Consider the following 24,811-nt stretch of genomic DNA (forward strand, 5'->3'; position numbering starts at 1 on the left):
ATGATACTTAAACTGTAGAAGAAAGGGGTGACTGATTACCCCCAATATAAATATAGTTTGTGTAATTGACAACAAAATGTGTTCATGCTCGCATGAGCCAGACTAGTTTCATGTGAAAATTGTGTAATATTTGGTTGAATGAGATCTTTTACATGGAAACATGCCAGCGCTACCAAAAAGGACATTGAAGACTTTGACTGTTGTTCGATGACTCAATTTATTGCTCAAAAAGGTTCATTATGTTTTCTTATTCGTATACTTTTTCAAGGTAGATTGTCACATCAAAACTATGAATGTGGAGTTATGTACTTAACAAAAAAAGGTGAAATAGCTGAAAACATGTTTTATATTCTAGTATCTTCAAAATAGCTCTGATTACTGATTGATTTATTGATTCTTTTATTAGTAGATTGCACAGTTCAGTACATATTCCGTACAACTGACCACTAAATGGTAACACCCCAATAAGTTTTTCAACTTCTTTAAGTCGGGGTCCACGTTAATCAATTTGTGCTTTGCACACACTTGGCATTCTCTCCATGGGCTTCAAGAGGTAGTCACCTGAAATGGTTTTCACTCCACAGGTGTACTTGAAACTCATCCAGAGAATGCAAAGAGTGTGCAAAACAGCAATCGGAGCTATGTTAAAGAAAGTAGAATATAAGACATGTTTTCAGTTATTTCACCTTTTTTTGTTAAGTACATAACTCCACATGTGTTCATTCATAGTTTTGATGTGACAATCTACAATGTAAATGCGTTTGGACCAGTGGTTCCTCCGAGGGAATTTAAGTTGCTGGTCAATCCCAAGTTCTTTTAATGACACACAAGCTGATTTTAAATGAACACCCAGAACAGAATAGGTATTTTGCAATTTATTCCAAAGCTTTGGGGAGACCAACCTAAAAAACCAGCACATTCAAACCCTACGGAGGTGCTCTCCTCCCCACTATCTCCTCCGTCCCCACACCTACCGGGACAAATCTACATATCTGTTCTTCTGCTAGTCTGGGACAGGGAGAGCTAAGAAGGGAGTTATGGCTACTCTTCACATTCCTACAGCTTCAAGGTTAACACATGCAGCATAAAGAGCACAAATGGAAAAAACGCTAGCTGTTTTCAAATATGACTATGGAAAAATAAATAACTCTTGAATATGGATATATGTAGATATCTATCTCCGTCAATAGTCATGAAACTAAAGAAAACACATTGACTAAGGAGAAGGTGTGTCCAAACTTTTGGCCTGTACTGTATTTCCAATCATATTTAGGCAAATAGTGCCATGTTTTGAAAAGCTACGGTAGCTTCAACCAAATAAAGTCAATCATTTATTTCCAAGTGCTTTTAAAGTGTGTATGTGGGATAGTGACGTAAGGTTTAGGATAGGGTGGAGGCCCTTCAGGAGTCTAATAATAGTAAATAAGTAATAATAAAGACCAAAATGAGGCCGCAAACAAAACCTTGTTAAGAGACAAACAAAGCCGACATCAACAAGGTAGCACAATGAAGAAGAACCAGTTAAGGACAGAAAAGAGAACTACTTTGGTCCTCCTTGACTCTTTGAAAGCCACAACATGATTGTTTTTGTTCTGGCCGGATCATTCCCCTCCACACAGTAGACAGTCCTTCTCGTGGGCAGTGTGAAGCCCAGCAGGCAGGCCAGCTCTGCCCCGCCTTGCGTCCCCCTAGGCCCCCTCCAGCCCCCGCAGCCTGCTGGGTCATCACAGACACATTTGGAGAGCTGACACTCAAAATCACCTTAAATCGGAGAATGTACCGTATTTCCTGTACCATAGGGCGCACCGGGTTATAAAGCGCATTGCTGATGAGCGGGTCTAGTCAGGTCTGTTTTCAGACAAAAAGCGCACCGGATTATAAGGTGCATGAAAGGAGTAATTTTGTAAAATGTATTCTTCCTTGTGGTCTACATAACATGTAATGGTGGTGTTTGGGCAAAATGTTGCACAGATGATGTTTTGCAGTGACTGCCATCTACTGGTCACACTTATCATTACACTATTTACATAATAAATCCGCTTCGAGGTCGGTAAGCACAACCAGAATGTATCCGTACATTAGGCGCACCCGGTTATAAGGCGCAAAATTAAGCATAATAATGTGTTAATTCCACGACTGTATGTATCGGTATCGGTTGATATCGGAATGGGTAATTAAGAGTTGGACAATATCGGGATATCGGCAAAAAAGCCACTATCGGACATTTCTACATAAAATTTTGGTGTTTACTTGAGTCATATTGCAGTCTAGACATATATCCTATGTCTGACTGCCAACATATTGCAGTCAAGTCATATCTCTTATGTGTGACTGCCATCATATTGCAGTCTAGACATATATCCTATGTCTGACTGCCAACATATTGCAGTCAAGTCATATCTCTTATGTGTGACTGCCATCATATTGCAATCTACGCGTATCTCTTATGTGTGACTGCCATCATATTGCAGTCTACGCGTATCTCTTATGTGTGACTGCCATCATATTGCAGTCTACACATATCTCTTATGTGTGACGGCCATTATATTGCAGTCTAGACATATTTCTTATGTGTGACTGCCATCATATTGCAGTCTAGACATACCTCTCATGTGTGACTGCCATCATATTGCAGTCTAGACATACCTCTCATATGTGACTGCCATCATATTGCAGTTTACGTGTATCTCTTATGTGTGACTGCCATCATATTGCAGTCTACACATATCTGTTATGTGTGACTGCCATCATATTGCAGTCTACGCGTATCTTATGTGTGACTACCATCATATTGCAGTCAACTCATATCTCTTATGTGTGACTGCCATCATATTGCAGTCTAGACATATTTCTTATGTGTGACTGCCATCATATTGCAGTCTAGACATACCTCTCATATGTGACTGCCATCATATTGCAGTCTACACGTATCTCCTATGTGTGACTGCCATCATATTGCAGTCTAGACATATCTATTATGTGTGACTGCCATCATATTGCAGTCTACACGTATCTCCTATGTGTGACTGCCATCATATTGCAGTCTAGACATATCTATTATGTGTGACTGCCATCTTATTGCAGTCTACACGTATCTCTTATGTGTGATATCGGAATCGGTACTTTAGAGTTGTACAATATCGGGATATCCGCAAAAAATGCCCTTATCGGACATCTCTACATAAAATGGTGTTGTTTACTTGAGTCATATTGCAGTCTACACATATCTCCTATGTGTGACTGCCATCATATTGCAGTCTACACGCATCTCTTATGTGTGACTGCCATCATATTGCAGTCTACACATATCTCCTATGTGTGACTGCCATCATATTGCAGTCTACACGTATCTCCTATGTGTGACTGCCATCATATTGCAGTCTAGACATATCTATTATGTGTGACTGCCATCATATTGCAGTCTACACGTATCTCTTATGTGTGACTGCCATCATATTGCAGTCGAGACATATTTCTTATGTGTGACTGCCATCATATTGCAGTCTATACATACCTCCCATATGTGACTGCCATCATATTGCAGTCTACACATATCTCCTATGTGTGACTGCCATCATATTGCAGTTTACGTGTATCTCTTATGTGTGACTGCCATCATATTGCAGTCTACACATATCTGTTATATGTGACTGCCATCATATTGCAGTCTACGCGTATCTCTTATGTGTGACTGCCATCATATTGCAGTCTACGCGTATCTCTTATGTGTGACTGCCATCATATTGCAGTCAACACATATCTCTTATGTGTGACTGCCATCATATTGCAGTCAACACATATCTCTTATGTGTGACTGCCATCATATTGCAGTCTAGACATACCTCTCATGTGTGACTGCCATCATATTGCAGTCTACACATATCTCCTATGTGTGGCTGCCATCATATTGCAGTTTACGTGTATCTCTTATGTGTGACTGCCATCATATTGCAGTCTACATGTATCTCTTATGTGTGACTGCCATCATATTGCAGTCTACACATATCTGTTATATGTGACTGCCATCATATTGCAGTCTACACATATCTCCTATGTCTGACCGCCATCATATTGCAGTCTACATGTATCTCTTATGTGTGACGGCCATCATATTGCAGCCTACACGTATCTCCTATGTGTGACTGCCATCATATTGCAGTCTAGACATATCTCTTATGTGTGACTGCCATCATATTGCAGTCAACACATATCTCCTATGTGTGACTGCCATCTACTGGTCACACTTATTATTACACCATGTACCAAATAAAACAGCTTCGAGTTTGGTAAGCACAACCAGAATTATTCCGTACATTACAAGGCGCACGGCCGATTTTTGAGAAAATGAAAGGATTTCAAGTGCGCCTTATTTCAGTCTACACACATCTCTTATGTGTGAATCGGTACTCTAGAGTTATACAATTTTGGCATATTGACAAAAAAGTAATTATCGGACATCTCTACATAAAATGGTGGTGTTGTTTACTTGAGTCATATTGCAGTCTACACATATCTCTTATGTGTGACTGCCATCTTATTGCAGTCTACACGTACCTCTTATGTGTGATATCGGAATCGGTACTTTAGAGTTATACAATATCGGGATATCGGCAAAAAAGCCATTATCGGACATCTCTACATAAAATGATGGTGTTGTTTACTTGAGTCATATTGCAGTCTACACATATCTCCTATGTGTGACTGCCATCATATTGCAGTCTACACGAATCTCTTATGTGTGAATCGGTACTCTAGAGTTATACAATTTCGGCATATTGACAAAAAAGTCATTATCGGACATCCCTACATAAAATGGTGTTGTTGTTTACTTGAGTCATATTGCAGTCTACACATATCTCTTATGTGTGACTGCCATCATATTGCAGTCTACATGTATCAATCATATACTTTTTAAAATTTTTATTTATTTCTTTTTTTTTAAATTAGATTTTATTTTATTTTAATCTTCTAATTTTTTTCTCCCATTCCCCCCACTTGTTTACCTGTATCTCACCTTTTTTGTAAGGGGCGCTGGAAGCCGGCAGACCCGTCAGCGATCCTGTTCTGTCTCCCTGTAATGTTTGTCTGATCTTGAATGGGATTGTGCTGAAAATTTAAATTTTCCTGAAGGAACTCTCCTGACGGAATAAATAAAGTACTATCTAATCTAATCTAATCTATCTCTAATGTGTGACTGCCATCATGTTACAGTCTAGACGTATCTCTTATGTGTGACTGCCATCATATTGCAGTCTACACGTATCTCCTATGTGTGACTGCCATCATATTGCAGTCTAGACGTATCTCTTATGTGTGACTGCCATCATATTGCAGTCTACACGTATCTCCTATGTGTGACTGCCATCATATTGCAGTCTACACGTATTTCTTATGTGTGACTGCCATCATATTGCAGTCTACACGTATCTCCTATGTGTGACTGCCATCATATTGAAGTCTAGACGTATCTCTTATGTGTGACTGCCATCATATTGCAGTCTACACGTATCTCTTATGTGTGAATGCCATCATATTGCAGTCTACACGTATTTCCTATGTGTGACTGCCATCATATTGCAGTCTAGACGTATCTCTTATGTGTGAATGCCATCATATTGCAGTCTACACGTATCTCTTATGTGTGACTGCCATCATATTGCAGTCTAGACGTATCTCTTATGTGTGACTGCCATCATATTGCAGTCTAGACGTATTTCTTATGTGTGACTGCCATCATATTGCAGTCTAGACGTATTTCTTATGTGTGACTGCCATCATATTGCAGTCTACACGTATCTCTTATGTGTGAATGCCATCATATTGCAGTCTACACGTATCTCTTATGTGTGACTGCCATCATATTGCAGTCTAGACGTATTTCTTATGTGTGACTGCCATCATATTGCAGTCTACACGTATCTCCTATGTGTGACTGCCATCATATTGCAGTCTACACGTATCTCCTATGTGTGACTGCCATCATATTGCAGTCTACACGTATCTCCTATGTGTGACTGCCATCTACTGGTCACACTTATTATTACACCATGTACCAAATAAAACAGCTTCGAGTTCGGTAAGCACAACCAGAATTATTCCGTACATTATAAGGCGCACGGCCGATTTTTGAGAAAATGAAAGGATTTCAAGTGCGCCTTATTGCAGTCTACACGTATCTCTTATGTGTGAATCGGTACTCTAGAGTTGTACAATTTCGGCATATTGACAAAAAAGTCATTATCGGACATCTCTACATAAAATGGTGGTGTTGTTTACTTGAGTCATATTGCAGTCTACACATATATCGTATGTGTGACTGCCATTATATTGCAGATTACACGTATCTCCTATGTGTGACTGCCATCATATTGCAGTCTAGACATATCTATTATGTGTAACTGCCATCTTATTGCAGTCTACACGTACCTCTTATGTGTGATATCGGAATCGGTACTTTAGAGTTATACAATATCGGGATATCGGCAAAAAAGCCATTATCGGACATCTCTACATAAAATGGTGAAGTGAATTATATTTATATAGCGCTTTTCTCTAGTGACTCAAAGCGCTTTACGTAGTGAAACCCAATATCTAAGTTACATTCAAACCAGTGTGGGTGGCACTGGGAGCAGGTGGGTAAAGTGTCTTGCCCAAGGACACAACGGCAGTGACTAGGATGGCGGAAGTGGGAATCGAACCTGCAACCCTTAAGTTGCTGGCACGGCCACTCTACCAACCGAGCTATACTGACCCGCTATACCGTATAATGGTGGTGTTGTTTTACTTGAGTCATACACTACACATATCTCCTATGTGTGACTGCCATCTACTGGTCACACTTATTACTACACCATGTACCAAATAAAACAGCTTCGAGTTCGGTAAGCCCAACCAGAATTATTCCGTACATTATAAGGCGCATTGCCGATTTTTGAGAAAATGAAAGGATTTCAAGTGCGCCTTATAGTCGGGAAAATAAAGTACTATTACCCAGGGATCAAACTCCTGCATGTGGTCCTGATGGAGGTGATCCCGTGGAACGCAAAGGTGGAGGCTCAGATGGTGTGTGCACACGTGTCATGGTGGAGTGCAGGCAGCCGCCTCCTCAATGAGATCTGATATGCAATTAAAGGTGTGTGGACACGCCACATGATCGCTGCGCACACTTCCACTCCTTGCACACACACACACACACACACACACACACACACACACACACACACACACACACACACACTGTGCTGGATGATGAAAGCGATGCTGGCGGTGAGGTGGGCGGGGCGGCGTGGGCGCTTGTGAGCCAGGAAGTTGTTTCTAATTGAGTCAGGGACTTGTGCTGTTGGGGTGGGCGTGTGAGTGGGGGGGCTAATCCCAGGCTGCTGCTGCTGTTGCTGCCTGCTGGCTGCACATCAAAAACTTCACAGCGATCATCATGCAAATCAGGCCCGCATTGTTCCAGCGTCAACGTTCCCCCGTCTTCCCGCCGTTAGCGGGAGTTTGTTGCAGATTCCTAAACTTCGGGTTATCACGCCCTCTCAGATTTTGTCATGCGCGCTCATTCCTGCGGTGTTTCAGGGCCCAAGTTGCAGTTGTTCACCACCGTTTGCCGTCAGGTGGCATCATTGAATGCAAATAAAAATACACCTGGTATTTCCTTATGAGTTGGGAAATTGTGTTCGATGTAAATATAAACAGAATACAACGATTTGCAAATCCTTTTCAACCCATATTCAGTTGAATGCACTACAAAGACAACATATTTGATGTTCAAACTCATAAACTCTATTTTTTTTTTGCAAATAATAATTAACTTAGAATTTCATGGCTGCAACATGTGCCAAAGTAGTTGGGAAAGGGCATGTTCACCACTGTGTTACATCACCTTTTCTTTTAACAACATTTGGGAACTGAGGAAACTAATTGTTGAAGCTTTGAAAGAGGAATTCTTTCCCATTCTTGTTTTATGTAGAGCTTCAGTCGTTCAACAGTCCGGGGTCTCCGCTGTCGTATTTTACGCTTCATAATGCGCCACACATTTTCCATGGGAGACAGGTCTGGACTGCAGGCGGGCCAGGAAAGTACCCACACTCTTTTTTTACGAAGCCACGCTGTTGTAACACGTGTTGAATGTGGCTTGGCATTGTCTTGCTGAAATAAGCAGGGGCGTCCATGAATAGGACAGCGCTTAGATGACAGCATATGTTGTTCCAAAACCTGTATGTACCTTTCAGCATTTATGGTGCCTTCACAGATGTGTAAGTTACCCATGCCTTGGGCACTAATGCACCCCCATACCATCACAGATGCTGGCTTTTGAACTTTGCGTCGATAACAGTCTGGATGGTTCGCTTCCCCTTTGGTCCGGATGACACAATGTCGAATATTTCCAAAAACAATTTCAAATGTGGACTCGTCAGACCACAGAACACATTTCCACTTTGCATCAGTCCATCTTAGATGATCTCGGGCCCAGAGAAGCCGGCGGCGTTTCTGGATGTTGTTGATAAATGGCTTTGGCTTTGCATGGTAGAGCTTTAAAGGCCTACTGAAATGAGATGTTCTTATTTAAACGGGGATAGCAGGTCCATTCTATGTGTCATACTTGATCATTTCGCGATATTGCCATATTTTTGCTGAAAGGATTTAGTAGAGAACATCGACGATACAGTTCGCAACTTTTGGTCGCTAATAAAAAAGCCTTGCCTGTACTGGAAGTAGCAGACGATGTGCGCGTGACGTCACGGGTTGTGGAGCTCCTCATATCATCACATTGTTTACAATCATGGCCACCAGCAGCGAGAGCGATTCGGACCAAGAAAGCGACAATTTCCCCATTAATTTGAGCGAGGATGAAAGATTCGTGGATGAGGAAAGTGAGCGTGAAGGACTATTAAAAAAAAAAAGGCGAGGGCAGTGGGAGTGAATCAGATGTTATTAGACACATTTACTAGGATAATTCTGTAAAATCCCTTATCTGCTTATTGTGTTACTAGTGTTTTAGTAAGATTATATGGTACCGGAAATTTGGAGGGGTGTGGTGACAGCCAGGAGGTAATAGTCCGCAGCCGCAGGAGGACGCAAGCTCCGCTCATGTCTACGGTAAGAGCCGACTTATTAGCACAATTTTCTCACCAAAACCTGCCAGTTGACATGTGGTAGGGAACCATGTTTGCTTGACCGCTTTGTTCCATAGTAAAGCTTCACCTTCGGGAATATAAACAAGGAAACGCCGGCTGTGTTTGTGTTGCTAAAGGCAGCCGCAATACATCGCTTCCCACCTACATCTTTCTTCTTTGACGTCTCCTTAATTAATTGAACAAATTGCAAAAGATTCAGCAAACACAGATGTCCAGAATACTGTGTAATTATGCGATTGAAGCAGACAACTTATAGCTTGGATCGGGTTGGAAGAACATGTCCGTTACAACCGCTGACGTCACGCGCACGGTCCATCATACAGTGACGTTTTCAACAGGATACTTCGCGGGAAATTTAAAATTTCAATTTAGTAAACTAAAAAGGCCGTATTGGCATGTGTTGCAATGTTAATATTTCATCATTGATATATAAACTATCAGACTGCGTGGTCGCTAGTAGTGGCTTTCAGTAGGCCTTTAACTTGCACTTACAGATGTAGCGACAAACTGTATTTAGTGACTGTTTTTCTGAAGTGTTCCGGAGCCCATGTGGTGATATCCTTTATATATTGATGTCGGTTTTTGATACAGTGACGTCTGATGGATTGAATGTCACGGTCATTTAATGTTGGTTTCCGGCCATGCCGCTTACGTGGAGTGATTTCTCCAGATTCTCTGAACATTTTGATGATATTATGGAGCGTAGATGTTGAAATCCCTAAATTTCTTGCAATTGCACTTTGAGAAACGTTGTTCTTAAACTGTTTGACTATTTGCTCAAACAGTTGTGGACAAAGGGGTGTACCTCGCCCCATCCTTTCTTGTGAAAGACTGAGCATTTTTTGGGAAGCTGTTTTTATACCCAATCATGGCACCCACCTGTTCCCAATTAGCCTGCACACCTGTGGGATGTTCCAAATAAGTGCTTGATGAGCATTACTCAACTTTATCAGTATTTATTGCCACCTTTCCCAACTTCTTTGTCACGTGTCGCTGGCATCAAATTCTAAAGTTAATGATTATTTGCAACAAAATGTTTATCAGTTTGATTATCAAATATGTTGTCTTTGTAGCATATTCAACTGAATATGGGTTGAAAAGGATTTGCAGATCATTGTATTCTGTTTATATTTACATCTAACACAATTTCCCAACTCATATGGAAACAGGGTTTGTAAATGTTGGCGGCACAAACATCAAATTGTCATTTTAATTTTTTTAAATAACAATAGATCTGATTTTACCCATAAATATTGGCATCAAGCGCGATTATTCACATTCTGATTAACACCTTTGTGAAGTTGCAAATAGAACATTGCTATTCTTTTCTGCTGTAAAAACGTTTATGTAAACAGTTTAAAGTCATTCTAAAATACATTTTCCTACTAGTGATGTCATCCAGCCCAAATCTCCCCAGACTAGTCCTTTTTGTTTGTGCTACATTTGTGCTGCAATTTTGTTTAGTGTATGTTGTCGTATGACGCTTTACTGAACCAAAAGTTGCTTTATTTCAAGCGAGTGTCATTATACAGGTCTGCAGTACCTGGAGGAGGTCAGGTTTAACAAAAAAATGAGGCACTCCTAACTTGGAGAAGCCAATTCATCAGTTTTATATTCATCCTTCCTGTCTTTGTGTGTGTGTGCTAAGTCAGGAGAGCACATCCTGACCATAAAAGGAGATGTTTGTGTGTAAATGTCTGGAAAACAACTGCTTTAAGTCATAACTTAAAAGTTGCCGTTGAGCTGAAATATAGTCTCTTCTCAAGGATAGCGCTATCACTTTTGCATTTCGGCCTCTTTCCTACAGGAAGTGATCCAATCCACCTTTGAATATCAAATTAAGGGGCCTTATCTTGTTATGTGCTCAAGCTGAAATACCACTATTTAATTAAACTTGGTGGTTTGCTTTCTCCAAAGTGAATATAAATACTCACCATATGCAAAACATATTATGCGTTAATTCATTCACTTCAAACCAAAAAGACTTGAGGCTGCAATTGCTGCCAAAGGTGCATCAACAAAGCATTTTAACGGTGAATACATGTGATTTAAAAGAAATTAAAATAAAATGTGCAAACACATTGTGTTCACGGAGTAATAATGTGTGTACAATTTAGGAATAAAAATGCAATATAACAAAATATGCAAACATGGATGCAGTGCATGTTGCGATATTGTCGACTTCATTGTTGTCGCCAAGCAGCGTCTCGTTACACGGAATTTAAATGTGCACACGGTACTTCCTGTTCAGTGACAAATAAGCTCGGTTTCAGTTGTGTTGACAACCGCTTGTGTTGACGTCATGATTAGTCAGAGGGGCGTCAACACAAATGGGTTCCACTTTATAAACAAATATACAGAAATGGTTTGCGATCCACATTTCCCAGAATTGTGCAGTGTGGTCACTTTGTGTTTTTAATGAAGGCAGAGCTAAGGACGCCTTTTGCGAGAAACACACACACACACATTTATATACTACTGTCTGTTTGTCACATGACCTGCACATGCTACACCCACGCACATCCTTGCCCAAAACACACACCCAAAACACACACACACACACACACACAAACACACACACATTTATATACTACTGTCTGTTAGTCACATGACCTCCGCCTGCGCATGCTACACCCACGCACATCCTTGCCCGAAACGCCCATGCATGCACACACACACACACACACGCACACGCCCACGCACGCGCACACATAGACACACACAAGGCTCCTGTGTCCTCAAACACACAACTCTGCACCGCCCTTATACACACTCCCAGCTCCACACGTGTTCAGTCAGACATAAGCCGCTCACACATCCCACACTTGCTTTACAGAGACAAAGTAGGAGCTTTGTACACACACACACACACACACACACACACACACACACACACACACACACACTTGTATTTGTTACCTTCTTGAGACCTCCAAAAAAGGCCTACCTCTCTAGGACCACCCTTACTAGATATATAAAGATGTGTATTTACAACATTAATAATATATACATACTATAATAATATATACTTACATATTGATAAAAAATTGTTGTGAAAAATGAGTTGGAATTTCACAAGAAAAACTTAACATTTGGGCAGTATTGTAATAAAAGTCGTCATTTTACTCAACGCAAGTCCAAATTTTACAAGAGAAACGGAACATTTGTGCAATATTATGATAAAAGTTGGGATTTTACTCAATAACAGTCAGAATTTTACAAGAAAAACTTAAAATTTAGGCAGTTTTATGAAAATAGTCATAATTTTGCTCAACAAAAGTCCCAATTTTATAAGAAAACATAAAACGGTCCTCATATGGGCGGTACTTTACTTTGTTGTTGTCTCAAGAAGGGTAGCAATACAAAAACACACACACACACACACACACACACACACACACACACACACACACACTTGTATTTGTTACCTTCTTGAGACCTCCAAAAAAAGCCTACCTCTCTAGGACCACCCTTTCTAGATATATAAAGATGTGTATTTACAACATAAATAATATATACATGCTATAATAATATATACATACATATTAAAAAAAACTTGTTGTGAAAAATGAGTTGGAATTTCACAAGAAAAACTTAACATTTGGGCAGTATTGTAATAAAAGTCGTAATTTTATTCAACGCAAGTCCAAATTTTACAAGAGAAATGGAACATTTGTGCAATATTATGATAAAAGTTGGGATTTTACTCAATAACAGTCGCAATTTTACAAGAAAAAACTTAAAATTTAGGCAGTTTTATGAAAATAGCCCTAATTTTGCTCAACAAAAGTCCCAAGTTTATAAGAAAACATAAAACGGTCCTCATATGGGCGGTACTTTTCTTTGTTGTTGTCTCAAGAAGGGTAGCAATACAAAAACACACACACACACACACACACACACACACACACACACACACTTGTATTTGTTACCTTCTTGAGACCTCCAAAAAAAGGCCTACCTCTCTAGGACCACCCTTACTAGATATATAAAGATGTGTATTTACAACATTAATAATATATACATACTATGCAAATATTTAAAAAAAACTTCTGAAAAATGAGTTGGAATTTCACAAGAAAAATTTTTTAAAAAATGTTGGCAGTATAGTAATAAAAGTCGTAATTTTACTCAAAGCCAAGTCCAAATTTTACAGGAGAAACAGAACATTTGTGCAATATTATGATAAAAGTTGGGATTTTACTCAATAACAGTCAGAATTTTACAAGAAAAACTTGAAATTTAGGCAGTTTTATGAAAATAGTCATAATTTTGCTCAACAAAAGTCCCAATTTTATAAGAAAACATAAAACAGTCCTCATATGGGCGGTACTTTACTTTGTTGTTGTCTCAAGTAGGGTAGCAATACAAGAACACACACACACACACACACACACACACACACACACACACACACACACACTTGTATTTGTTACCTTCTTGAGACCTCCAAAAAAGGCCTACCTCTCTAGGACCACCTTTCTAGATATATAAAGATGTGTATTTACAACATTAATAATATATACATACTATGCAAGTATTAAAAAAAAACTTGTTGTGAAAAATGAGTTGGAATTTCACAAGAAAAACTTAACATTTGGGCAATATTGTAATAAAAGTCGTAATTTTACTCAACGCAAGTCCAAATTTTACAAGAGAAACGGAACATTTGTGCAATATTATGATAAAAGTTGGGATTTTACTCAATAACAGTCAGAATTCTACAAGAAAAACTTAAAATTTAGGCAGTTTTATGAAAATAGTCATAATTTTGAAAACATAAAACGGTCGTCATATGGACGCTACTTTTCTTTGTTGTTGTCTCAAGAAGGGTAGAAATACAAGAACACACACACACACACACACACACACACACACACACACACACACACACACTTGTATTTGTTACCTTCTTGAGACCTCCAAAAAAGGCCTACCTCTCTAGGACCACCCTTTCTAGATATATAAAGATGTGTATTTACAACATAAATAATATATACATACTATAATAATATATACATACATATTAAAACAAACTTGTTGTGAAAAATGAGTTGGAATTTCACAAGAAAAACTTAACATTTGGGCAGTATTGTAATAAAAGTCGTCATTTTACTCAACGCAAGTCCAAATTTTACAGGAGAAACGGAACATTTGTGCAACATTATGATAAAAGTTGGGATTTTACTCAATAACAGTCGCAATTTTACAAGAAAAAAATTAAAATTTAGGCAGTTTTATGAAAATAGTCATAATTTTGCTCAACAAAAGTCCCAATTTTATAAGAAAACATAAAACGGTCGTCATATGGGCGGTACTTTACTTTGTTGTTGTCTCAAGTAGGGTAGCTATACAAGAACACACACACACACACACACACACACACACACACACAGATAAGTTAGGAGAGCATAAAGTGCAAAGAAAGTAAAGCACCAGCAGCAAATAAGATGTCCTCCCCCACAAGAAGGTGGGTGGAGTCCCTCAAGTCTTTGCTTCCATCCTGGTACTTTACAGCAGGCCACATCTTTGCTTCCATCCTGGTACTTTACAGCAGGCCACATCTTTGCTTCCATCCTGGTACTTTACAGCATGCCACATCTTTGCTTCCATCCTGGTACTTTACAGCATGCCACTTCTTTGCTTCCATCCTGGTACTTTACAGCAGGCCACATCTTTGCTTCCATCCTGGTACTTTACAGCATGCCACTTCTTTGCTTCCATCCTGGTACTTTACAGCAGGCCACATCTTTGCTTCCATCCTGGTACTTTACAGCATGCCACATCTTTGCTTCCATCCTGGTACTTTACAGCAGGCCACATCTTTGCTTCCATCCTGGTACTTTACAGCATGTCACATCTTTGCTTCCATCCTGGTACTTTACAGCATGTCACATCTTTGCTTCCATCCTGGTACTTTACAGCAGGCCACATCTTTGCTTCCATCCTGGTACTTTACAGCATGCCACATCTTTGCTTCCATCCTGGTACTTTACAGCATGCCACATCTTTGCTTCCATCCTGGTACTTTACAGCAGGCCACGTCTTTGCTTCCATCCTGGTACTTTACAGCATGTCACATCTTTGCTTCCATCCTGGTACTTTACAGCAGGCCACATCTTTGCTTCCATCCTGGTACTTTACAGCATGCCACATCTTTGCTTCCATCCTGGTACTTTACAGCATGCCACATCTTTGCTACCATCCTGGTACTTTAAAGCATGTCACATCTTTGCTTCCATCCTGGTACTTTACAGCATGTCACATCTTTGCTTCCATCCTGGTACTTTACAGCATGCCACATCTTTGCTTCCATCCTGGTACTTTACAGCATGCCACATCTTTGCTTCCATCCTGGTACTTTACAGCAGGCCACATCTTTGCTTCCATCCTGGTACTTTACAGCATGTCACATCTTTGCTTCCATCCTGGTACTTTACAGCATGCCACATCTTTGCTACCATCCTGGTACTTTACAGCAGGCCACATCTTTGCTTCCATCCTGGTACTTTACAGCATGCCACATCTTTGCTTCCATCCTGGTACTTTACAGCAGGCCACATCTTTGCTTCCATCCTGGTACTTTACAGCAGGCCACATCTTTGCTTCCATCCTGGTACTTTACAGCATGTCACATCTTTGCTTCCATCCTGGTACTTTACAGCATGCCACATCTTTGCTACCATCCTGGTACTTTACAGCATGTCACATCTTTGCTACCATCCTGGTACTTTACAGCATGCCACATCTTTGCTTCCATCCTGGTACTTTACAGCATGCCACATCTTTGCTTCCATCCTGGTACTTTACAGCATGCCACATCTTTGCTACCATCCTGGTACTTTACAGCAGGCCACATCTTTGCTTCCATCCTGGTACTTTACAGCATGCCACATCTTTGCTTCCATCCTGGTACTTTACAGCATGCCACATCTTTGCTTCCATCCTGGTACTTTACAGCAGGCCACATCTTTGCTTCCATCCTGGTACTTTACAGCATGCCACATCTTTGCTTCCATCCTGGTACTTTACAGCAGGCCACATCTTTGCTTCCATCCTGGTACTTTACAGCAGGCCACATCTTTGCTTCCATCCTGGTACTTTACAGCAGGCCACATCTTTGCTTCCATCCTGGTACTTTACAGCATGCCACATCTTTGCTTCCATCCTGGTACTTTACAGCATGCCACATCTTTGCTTCCATCCTGGTACTTTACAGCATGCCACATCTTTGCTTCCATCCTGGTACTTTACAGCAGGCCACATCTTTGCTTCCATCCTGGTACTTTACAGCATGCCACATCTTTGCTTCCATCCTGGTACTTTACAGCAGGCCACATCTTTGCTTCCATCCTGGTACTTTACAGCAGGCCACATCTTTGCTTCCATCCTGGTACTTTACAGCAGGCCACATCTTTGCTTCCATCCTGGTACTTTACAGCAGGCCACATCTTTGCTTCCATCCTGGTACTTTACAGCATGTCACATCTTTGCTTCCATCCTGGTACTTTACAGCATGTCACATCTTTGCTACCATCCTGGTACTTTACAGCATGCCACATCTTTGCTTCCATCCTGGTACTTTACAGCATGCCACATCTTTGCTTCCATCCTGGTACTTTACAGCATGCCACTTCTTTGCTTCCATCCTGGTACTTTACAGCAGGCCACATCTTTGCTTCCATCCTGGTACTTTACAGCATGCCACTTCTTTGCTTCCATCCTGGTACTTTACAGCAGGCCACATCTTTGCTTCCATCCTGGTACTTTACAGCATGCCACATCTTTGCTTCCATCCTGGTACTTTACAGCAGGCCACATCTTTGCTTCCATCCTGGTACTTTACAGCATGTCACATCTTTGCTTCCATCCTGGTACTTTACAGCATGTCACATCTTTGCTTCCATCCTGGTACTTTACAGCATGCCACATCTTTGCTTCCATCCTGGTACTTTACAGCATGCCACATCTTTGCTTCCATCCTGGTACTTTACAGCATGCCACATCTTTGCTTCCATCCTGGTACTTTACAGCATGCCACATCTTTGCTTCCATCCTGGTACTTTACAGCAGGCCACATCTTTGCTTCCATCCTGGTACTTTACAGCATGTCACATCTTTGCTTCCATCCTGGTACTTTACAGCATGTCACATCTTTGCTTCCATCCTGGTACTTTACAGCAGGCCACATCTTTGCTACCATCCTGGTACTTTACAGCATGCCACATCTTTGCTTCCATCCTGGTACTTTACAGCAGGCCACATCTTTGCTTCCATCCTGGTACTTTACAGCAGGCCACATCTTTGCTTCCATCCTGGTACTTTACAGCATGCCACATCTTTGCTTCCATCCTGGTACTTTACAGCATGCCACATCTTTGCTTCCATCCTGGTACTTTACAGCATGCCACATCTTTGCTTCCATCCTGGTACTTTACAGCAGGCCACATCTTTGCTTCCATCCTGGTACTTTACAGCATGTCACATCTTTGCTTCCATCCTGGTACTTTACAGCAGGCCACATCTTTGCTTCCATCCTGGTACTTTACAGCATGCCACATCTTTGCTTCCATCCTGGTACTTTACAGCATGCCACATCTTTGCTACCATCCTGGTACTTTAAAGCATGTCACATCTTTGCTTCCATCCTGGTACTTTACAGCATGTCACATCTTTGCTTCCATCCTGGTACTTTACAGCATGCCACATCTTTGCTTCCATCCTGGTACTTTACAGCATGCCACATCTTTGCTTCCATCCTGGTACTTTACAGCATGCCACATCTTTGCTTCCATCCTGGTACTTTACAGCATGCCACATCTTCCCCGAACATCAACTGTCTCACGGACTTCAACCCCCAATTTGGTTCTGACGCTAACATTTCACCCGACCGCTCGGAGCGGAGGGAAGTTTAATTTAGAGCGTGAAAGGAAGCCTCTTCCCAGGTTTTCACACCGCTGACATGCTGTCAATCATCACCCGGGCGTGGGCGCCACTTTTAATTTATTTATGTCTTGTTGGCGGCCGCCCTCCCACCTGCTGATAGTGCATGTGTCTCATTTGGCAGCCAGCCTCCTCAGAGCTCACTTTCTCCTTTGTGAGGCAGCTCGCCGCTCCCTTTTCTCCCCCCCCCCCCCCTCACCCCCCTGGAGGAGAAACACATTTCAATGACACACCCACGCCCGGGCCTGTCAGCCCCTCGCCCTGTCAGAGCGCCCACGCCGCTCCGCTCCCCGCCAACCCACATCTCTTTTCATCAAACTTCCTCTTCGGGAAGCGCCGTGCAGGCCCAACTCTTGTCCTTCCTCGTTTGCAGCCCACCTGGCTTCTCCTGTTTGCATTTTTCAAGTGGTTACTTTTTCATTAAGCACTTTTCTTTCTGTGTGAGTGTGTGTGTTGTATTTCTACCCTTCTTGAGACACCAACGAGGAAAAGTAGCGTCCATATGAGGACCGGTGAACAAGTTAGGACCGAAGTCATGGTCCCAATATGGAAAACCATTGAAAGAATGTCTCCTCCATCAAAATGAGGGTGGTCCCAAAAAGGAGGGATTTTTCAAATTGACTGTGTGTTGGTTTTAAAAGTGCTCCCCCTCTGGTCAACATATGAAATAACAAGTGTGTGTAAGAAATTGAAATGCGCCCCCTTAGTCCAACATTTGTAATAAATACATATTTAAATGAATATGTATACTGAGACCTACTGTAATAACTACTGTAAAAACTACTGTAAATGATGAAGATTGAAACCCAATTACAAATGAAAAATTCCCCCCAAAATATTTATTTTTCTCACAATGTGTCGACTTCTTTCTTATAAAAATGAGACACATTTCTCATATTATTTCTGTTTCTTTAATATTGCGATATTTTCTCGTAAAATGACTTTTTTGAAGCAAAATTATTACTTTTTTATGCCAAATGGTGACATCTGTCATGTAAAATTCTGACTTGAATCACAATATTGCAAATTTTTTGGTTGTTCTTGTAAAATAGTGATATTTTTTTTAGTAAAATTCCGATTATTATTATAAAATTGTCAAAATGTTAATTTTCTTATAAAATTTGGACTTTTGTCAAGTAAAATTACGACTCTTTCCATAAAATTGCCTAAATTTTAAGTTTTTCTTGTAAAATTGTGACTGTTATGGAGTAAAATTCCAATTTTTATCATAATTTTGCACAAATGTTCCGTTTCTCTTGTAAAATATTGACTTACTTTGAGTAAAATTACGACTTTTATTACTATACTGCCAACATTTTTTCAAAATTTTTTCTTGTGAAATTCCAACTAATTTTTCAGAAGTTTTTTTAAAAATATTTGCATAGTATGTATATATTATTAATGTTGTAAATACACATCTTTATACATCTAGTAAGGGGTGGTCCTAGAGAGGTAGGCCTTTTTTGGAGGTCTCAAGAAGGTAACAAATACAAGTGTGTGTGTGTGTGTGTGTGTGTGTGTGTGTGTGTGTGTGTGTGTGTGTGTGTGTGTGTGTGTGTGTGTGTGTGTGTGTGTGTGTGTGTGTGTGTGTGTGTGTGTGTTCTTGTATTTCTACCCTTCTTGAGACACCAACAAGGAAAAGTAGCGTCCATATGAGGACCGGTGAACAAGTTAGGACCGAAGTCATGGTCCCAATATGTAAAAACCATTGCATCTAATAGAGAATGTCTCCTCCATCAAAATGAGGGTGGTCCCAAAAAGGAGGGATTTCTCGAATTGACTGTGAGTCGGTTTTAAAAGTGCTCCTCCTCTGGTCAACATATGAAATAACAAGTGTGTGTTAGAAATTGAAATACGGCCCCTTTTGGGCAAAATTTCTAATAAATAAATAAATATGTATACTGAGACCTACTGTAATAACTACTGTAAAAACTACTGTAAATGATGAAGATTGAAACCCAATTACAAATGAAAAATTCCCCCCAAAATATTTATTTTTCTCACAATGTGTCGACTTCTTTCTTATAAAATTGGGACACATTTCTCATATTATTTCTGTTTCTGTACTCTTGCAATATTTTCTCGTAAAATTACTTTTTTGAAGCAAAATTATTTCTTTTTTATGCAAAATGGTGACATCTGTCATATAAAATTCTGACTTTTATCACAATATTGCACATTTTTTGGTTGTTCTTGTAAAATAGTGAAATTTTTTAGTAAAAGTCCGATTATTACTATAAAATTGCCAAAATGTTAATTTTCTTATAAAATTGTGACTTTTGTTAGGCAAAATTACGACTCTTTTCATAAAATTGCCTAAATTTTAAGTTTTTCTTGTAAAATTGTGACTGTTATGGAGTAAAATTCTAATTTTTATCATAATTTTGCACAAATGTTCCGTTTCTCTTGTAAAATGTTGACTTGCGTTGAGTAAAATTATGACCTTTATTACTATACTGCCAACATTTTTTCAAAAAATGTTCTTGTGAAATTCCAACTCATTTTTCACAACAAGTTTTTTTTTAATATTATTATAGTATGTATATATTATTAATGTTGTAAATACACATCTTTATATATCTAGTAAGGGTGGTCCTAGAGGGGTAGGCCTTTTTTGGAGGTCTCAAGAAGGTAACAAATACTAGTGTGTGTGTGTGTTGTGTGTGTGTGTTGTGTGTGTGTGCGTGTGCGTGTGCGTGTGCGTGTGTGTGTGTGTGTGTGTGTGTGTGTGTGTGTGAGACTATCATTGGTACTTTAACTTGAAGGTGATAGCATGCATGGTGTGTGTGGAGTGGTGCAGACGTACACGAGTGGGTTGTGGGCGGGGCTTAAAATGCAGTGTTTGTGTTTCTGGGGCGTGTTGCACTAATCCCCCCAAATAGTCACCTAATAAGTCATAAATGTGCAGAAATCACATCAGGATGACATTCTCGCACCTTTCACTCGCAGTTCAGGACTGACAATCTGATTTGTGGATTTTTTTTCAAGGTATTTTCAAGTTATACATCATATTAAATACTGATTATAATTAATTATATGACGTCACTTAATCGTTGCCGGTATTTTTCAGCATAAAAGAGTCAAGGATCGTCAATAATCAACTTTTTTTTTTTTTTTTCCAAGCACAATGTCAGCGTGCAAAAGTGTTGTGCGTCCGTGGGCGTGTAACCTGCTCGTGTTTGGTATTCCGTGCAGAAAGCCTCCCACGCCCCGCGTGTCCGCCCACGCGCGGATTTGCGTCACACGGGGAGCAGCGTGGGCGCGAGGTGGAGAGAGACGCAGAGAGAGAGAGAGAGAGAGCGGAATATCCCACACTGTTACGCGCCACGCTGTCAAGTGGCGGGTGTTCAGCGTGTCGACAGGAAGTGCTGAGAAAATAAAAGCCGGTTAAAAAAAAAAAAAAAGTCCGGTGAAACATCATTGTGTTTGCATTGGGCATGTATGCAAATAAATTACTGCATTATTTACATAAAAACATTTGAGGTAAAATACCTAATAAAGTATAAAAATGTATTCTTTTTTTTTAGCGCCAACATTTCCAACAAAAAAAAACAGTTTTTCAATAAGAATTGATGCATATTCATTTAAAGGCCTACTGATAGTTTATATATCAATGATGAAATATTAACATTGCAACACATGCCAATACGGCCGCTTTAGTTTACTAAATTGCAATTTAAAATTTGGGCGAAGTATCCTGTTGAAAACACAGATTGTAGCGGACATTTTGTTCCAGCCCGATCGCAGCTACAAGTCGTCTGCTTTAACAGAATCGCATAATTACACAGTATTCTGGACATCTGTGTTGCTGAATCTTTTGCAATTTGTTCAATTAATAATGGAGACGTCAAAGAAGAAAGATGTAGGTGGGAAGCGGTGTATTGCGGCCGCCTTTAGCAACACAAACACAGCCGGTGTTTCTTTGTTTACATTCCCAAATTTGAAGCTTTACTATGGAACAGAGCGGTCAAGCCAACATGGTTCCCTACCACATGTCAACCGGCCGGTTTCGGTGAGAAAATTGTGGTAATAAGTCGGCTCTTACCGTAGACATGAGCGGAGCTTGCGTCGTTCCTCGTGCGCCTATCAAAGAGGCAGCTGCGGACTCTCTTGCCTCCTCCGACCGGCCGCCCCTGAACGTGGGATGCTTTCACCGTGGAGGAGGGGGGAAAAAAGCTCAGCCCGGCCCGACCCGACCGGCTGCCTTCGCTTCGCCTCATCGAGAAACGTGGCTTCCCTCAGAGACACTGCCGGTCACCACACCTGTGGCCACACCCCTCCGACTATATAATTTCACTAAAACACTAGTAACACAATAAGCAGATAAGGGATTCTCCAGAATTATCCTAGTAAATGTGTCTAATAAAATATGAATCACTCCCACTGTGTAGTCTTTTTTTTTTCTAGTCCTTCACTCTCACTTTTCTCATCCACAAATCTTTCCTCCTCGCTCAAATTAATGGGGAAATCGACGCTTTCTCGGTCCGAATCGCTCTCGCTGCTGGTGGCCATGATTGTAAACAATTTTCAGATGGTAGGAGCTCCACAACCCGTGACGTCACGCGCACATCGTCTGCTACTTCCGGTACAGGCAAGGCTTTTTTATTAGCGACCAAAAGTTGCAAACTTTATCGTGGATGTTCTCTACTAAATCCTTTCAGCAAAAATATGGCAATATCGCAAAAATGATCAAGTATGACACATAGAATGGACCTGCTATCCCCGTTTAAATAAGAAAATCTCATTTTAGTAGGCCTTTAATGCCGTTCCAGATACCAAAAAAATATTGACACAAAACACACTTTTTTAGAAAATAATTATTGCGCAAAAGATTCAAATATTTTTCTGCACGTAGAACTACTGTATATTTACTTATTATCTAACATAAAACACATTTTATTGAATAATTATAGTTTCTAAACTAAATAATTTGAATATTTTGTGTTCGTACAACTATAATCAATCCCTAAACAAGCGTGTCAATATTTTAGGGCATTTGGTAGAGTTGCCTTGCCAGCAACTTGAGGGTTCCAGGTTCGATTCCCGTTTCCGGCCATCCCAGTCACTGCCGTGGTGTCCTTGGGCAAGACACTTTACCCACCTGCTCCCAGTGCCACCCACACTGCTTTAAATGTAACTTAGATGTTGGGTTTCACTATGTAAAAGCGCTTTGAGTCGCTAGAGAAAAGAGCTATATAAATACAATTCCGTTTCTGTACAATTTGGCTTACGTCTGAACTTTCAGAACAGAAAGCAGAGGTGCACCACTATCCATCCATCCATTTTCTACCGCTTGTCCTTTTTGAGGTCGCTGGAGCCTATCTCAGCTGCATTCGGGCGGAAGGCGAGGTACACCCTGGACATGTCGCCACCTCAATACCATATATATATATATATATACATACACACTTTACATATACCACTTTATTATTATCCATCCATCCATCCATTTTCTACCGCTTATTCCCTTTCGGGGTCGCGGGGGGCGCTGGCGCCTATCTCAGCTACAATCGGGCGGAAGGCAGGGTACACCCTGGACAAGTCGCCACCTCATCGCAGGGCCAAGCTTTTTCATTTATTTATTTTTTTACATTTTTTTATTCTATTTTGAGAATGCGCCAAGGGCCAATAATCTGGGCAGCAGTTTGGACATTATTCCTTTTCAACAGGGGTCTTTAACTTGGGTCCGTGGCCCCTCAGGTGTCTGCAGAGGGGAAACCATTTTGAAGTATCTATTTATATTTTGTATATATTTCTCTCCTCCAGGCTCGACTACTTCAACGCACTTCTTGTCGGGATCCCCAGCAAGACCGTCCGGAAGCTGCAATACGTACACAGAATAGTGCTGCTCGGATCCTGATGAAAGTGCGTAAATATGACCGCATCACACCGGTTCTCAAATCCCTTCCCTTGCTTCCTGTTCCACTCAGGAATTGAAAACAAAGTGTCCCTACTAACCCACCAGTGCCTCCATTGAAATGCCCCCCTCTATCACAAATACCTACTCCAAATCTTCCACACAGGAGGATTTGGGGGTGAGTAGCCCCCAAATAACCTCCTCCAACCTCCAAGGACAAAGCTACCAACTATGGGAGACCGGGCTTTCTGCTCTGCCGCTCGCAGTCTGTGGAACGCTCTCCCTGACCACCTGAGGGCACCACAGACTGTGGAGGCTTTTTAAAAAAGGCTTAAAAACCCTTCTTTTTTTTAAAAAAAAAAGCCTTTTTTTTAATATAAATATATGCATACTAGTTCTAGCCATTAGGCTGTTCTAGTTTTTATATTTCAATCAATCAATCAATGATTATTTATATAGCCCTAAATCACTAATGTCTCAAAGGGCTGCACAAACCACAACGACATCCTTGGTAGAGCCCACATAAGGGCAAGGAAAAACTCACCCCAGTGGGACGTCGGTGACAATGATGACTATGAGAAACCTTGGAGAGGACCGCATATGTGGGCATCCCCCCCCCCCATATTTATTTATTTTTATTATCTTTTTATTTTTATCGTATTTATTTTGTTAATACACTGCAGCACTTTGAGGTTGTTTACTCAATGTCAAGTGCTTTTTTTTTTTACAAATAAAATCTATTATTATTATTGTTATATTCCCTCTTGCTTTTTTCCCACTATTGCAAATGTTTTAAATTGCACATCCCAACACTCTCGAGGACGCCAGATTCGTCATCTTTATTTTCAGATATGACTGTGCAGTATTTTATTGA

The sequence above is a fragment of the Nerophis ophidion genome, linkage group LG27 (genome assembly GCF_033978795.1).
Source record: "Nerophis ophidion isolate RoL-2023_Sa linkage group LG27, RoL_Noph_v1.0, whole genome shotgun sequence".
Classification (NCBI taxonomy): Eukaryota; Metazoa; Chordata; class Actinopteri; order Syngnathiformes; family Syngnathidae; genus Nerophis; species Nerophis ophidion.